Raw genomic sequence first — 3,492 nt, forward strand, 5'->3', positions numbered from 1 at the left:
CTTAATTTCTCATGTCTCCAGCGAGCTTTTAGGGATGAATAAACTACTTAACAATAAGAGCCTCTAAGTAAGGGCAAAGTATGTTAAGATGGTACCCTTGCTATTATGATGGACAGATGATGAAGAAGCAAGAGAAAGGAGCAGAAAAACCTCCTAGAAGGTCTAAGTCTTTCTTACTATGCTTGCTCTCTTCAGTGCACACACTGTTCAGATAGTTTTTAGACCCTAATCTTAATCCCTCATGGACTTAACCTTGAGAGATCAATGAAACCTTGTCTATCTTCTGTCATATCTATTCTGAGGAAGAAAACCAATATCATACACTCTTCTATTTGAAGCTTGGCATTAAGGATTAAGAAAAGAAAAAAAAAGGACATTTAGTATTTTTTGTCCACATACTCAATTTATAGGCATGTTATTAGTGTTGGTCCTCTAGAGTAAATTGAAATATTTTACTGTAATTAAATTTTTTCCAGTAAATAAATTTTATTTAACCACTTGACAACCTGAGAGTAACAAAACTTAACTATGGGAATGACATATAGAGGACTTGTTTAAATTTGAAGGATCTATTTATTGATCATTGTTCAAATAAAATTATTTTCATTTGAGTAGATAAAGTCAAGAAGATTCAAATTACCAGGTAAGTTGAAATGTAATCCATTTTTGAAATTTACTTTTCACTCTCTGATGCCACTGGTTTCCAGTCCTGTATAGCAGGGGTAAGTCAGGTCACTACATCTCTGTACTTGGTGCGGGTTCGCTAGTAATGTGGTCTCTCAAGAGTTTCCTTTGTACTTGAATTGTACTTGAATAAGAGCTACTCATTGCTGATGTCTTCATGGAACCTGAGTCCTTTTTTTATTTCCCATAGCTGATCGGTATGGAATAGTCACCTGACTCAAGAGGAACTCATCTGTAGGCAGGACTGGGCCAGTCAGGTTTTATCTCTCAAGAAATTCACCAAGTGACCTGAAGGAGATGGTAATTAACCCATGTTAAATGATGGAGTCATATAATACAGAAATACCTACATGTGAGGTTCTGCAAATGCTCTGGTCTGTGCCCTTCTTAAGTCCTGAGTTTTGTTTTTTTTCATTAGAATCATTGACAACAGTGTCCTAAATATAAACTTCTCACTTGAAATGCAAGTTTGAGTAAATTTCTCTTCCTAATCTGTAAGATATGTGTGTCTTCCCTCCACAAAGGTTTTTTTTCCTGAATCATGAAGTGAATGCCCAGCAGTCTAACAAGTAATTTTTCTTGTCATTCTTTTTTTATTATTAAATCCAAACTGTGCATAAAATTCAACTCTTTTTAGTTTGAACATGAGAATACTGAGTTGCCAGCTCAGAGTTGACGAATGACCTGAGGGTGGAAACATAATTTTTCTGATCCCACATTAATGATTTTTTTTCCAGCATTACTTTATCTCTTGCCATGAAGGATATATCTCATTAAGTTTTTATTTAAGGCCATTTTGACCTTTTTTACTCTTAACTTTTGATTTTTTTAAGTTTAATATTTTCTTTCTCATCAGAAACCACCATCAGTCTGTTCCATCTTCTCCTCATGGCCTGTTTTACTTCCTTATTCCGAAAGTGTAAATCAAAGGATTGAGCAAGCGAGTTAAGATGGTATAAAATATTGCTGCCATTTTGTCAAGGGAAAAAGCAGATGGAGGTCGTGCATATACAAATATGCATGGGACAAAGAACAAAATCACAACAGCAATGTGAGATCCACAGGTGGAGAGAGCTTTCAGAACTTTTCAGAACTGTGTGTTCTCAGAGAGAGCAAGATGACAGCACAGGAGACAAGCAACAAGGAGAAGTTTATGATGCAGATAAACCCACTGTTGATGACCACCAAGAGGCCAAAGATATGAGTATCAATGTAGGCAAGCTCTAGTAATGGGTACAAGTCACACATAAAGTGATCGATGACATTGGGGCCACAAAAGTGAAGCTGGAAAGTAAAAAGAATTTGTATCACGGAATGCAAGAGGCTCTCTGTCCAGGCTCCTCCCATCAGAATGCCACAGAGCCTCCAGTTCATGACAGAAGAGTAATGCAAGTGTTTGCAAATGGCCACATAACGATCATAGGCCATGGCTGTGAGGACAATCACCTCCACCCCAGCAAAGAAGTGTTCAGCAAAGAGCTGCATAATGCAGCCTTCAAAAAAGATGGTTTTCGTCACATAGAGGGAGTCCACAATCATCTTTGGGGTGATGACAGATGAGAAGCACGCATCCAGGAAGGACAGGAAGCCCAAGAAGAAGTACATAGGGGACCCCAGAAGAGCAGGGCTGCTGAGAATGGTTACTACAATTAGCATGTTGCCCCCAACAGTTGCAATGTAGACAAATAAAAATACAACAAATACTATTTCCTGAACATTTGGATTCTGTGAAAGTCCTAGGAGGACAAACTCAGTTACAAAGGTTTGGTTTTGCATGTTTCCCAAGGAAAAGATGAAAGCTCCAACAGGGATCATGTAGAGTCTGCAATTAGGACAAAGGGAAATTTGCTTCAGATCAATTTCTAGTATCATAGTCATCAACAAGTTGGTACATCCATATGCAAAATTATTGAGTGCTTCTGTTGTCATTGAGAACAAAAATTAGAAATTATTGAAGGTAATACTGAAATATCAGGCAGAATTGTGATAGAGATAATTTAAAGATTACTTGAAAGCAACAAGAGGTTCAATATGGGGGAAGGATATGTGGTAGATAAGAGAAGAGAAAGAGTTTTCATATCAAGTGCCAGCTTTGATCATTTACTAGTGGCTTCCTGGAGTGAATTATTGAGAAGTGTTCTGAAGTTACCTCTAAATTTTGAGAGAAGGGGCATTGTAACTTATTACTTATTCCTGCCATTGGCGTCAAATGGGAGCAGGGATGACCAGCATCCCATCCTAATCGGGAGACTGCTTTATCTGCAACTAGAAGAAAAGAGCATATAGTTCAAGAGGCACTTAAAAATTATGGCTGCTCTTCAAATATTTCTTTAAAAGTCTTAACTGAATTCATTCTTTACAAAAGAGAAAGATCTCTAGAAAAGTCCCTAGCCTGACATTTAAAACATAAAAAGTATGTACTAAGTGCAGAGGGTTTTCTTAAATCTGTCATTTTAAAATGAAAACAGAAGTTTATTATTATTATAAAAGTAATAATGCCTACATCAGAATGTTGTTATGATAACTAGTGAAACAATGGAAGGCTAAGGACCGACTGCCCTAGGGAATAGTCTGCATTAGATCTTATTATTCCTATTTGATTGGTGGGAAACTCATGCTTAAAGAAGTTAAGTTTAAGCAAATAACAGACAATCTGGGATATTAACACAGAACCTCAGGCTCCAACACTCAATTCCTTTCCACTAGATCAGCATGGAAAGGAGTGGGGATATTCCTTTCCAATAAGAATTTCAGAGTAGGAATGGACTTTCTACAAACACTTGAATGTATACATTGGCATCAACCACA

General features: G+C 37.1%; 1 pseudogene; it reads right to left on the reverse strand.

Annotated features, from left to right (window-relative positions):
* Positions 1–1,496: 1,496 nt before the first annotated feature.
* On the reverse strand, positions 1,497–2,460 carry LOC100585137 (annotated as a pseudogene).
* Positions 2,461–3,492: the final 1,032 nt, after the last annotated feature.

Source organism: Nomascus leucogenys, unplaced genomic scaffold (genome assembly GCF_006542625.1).
Source record: "Nomascus leucogenys isolate Asia unplaced genomic scaffold, Asia_NLE_v1 Super-Scaffold_535, whole genome shotgun sequence".
In the NCBI taxonomy this organism is placed as follows: Eukaryota; Metazoa; Chordata; class Mammalia; order Primates; family Hylobatidae; genus Nomascus; species Nomascus leucogenys.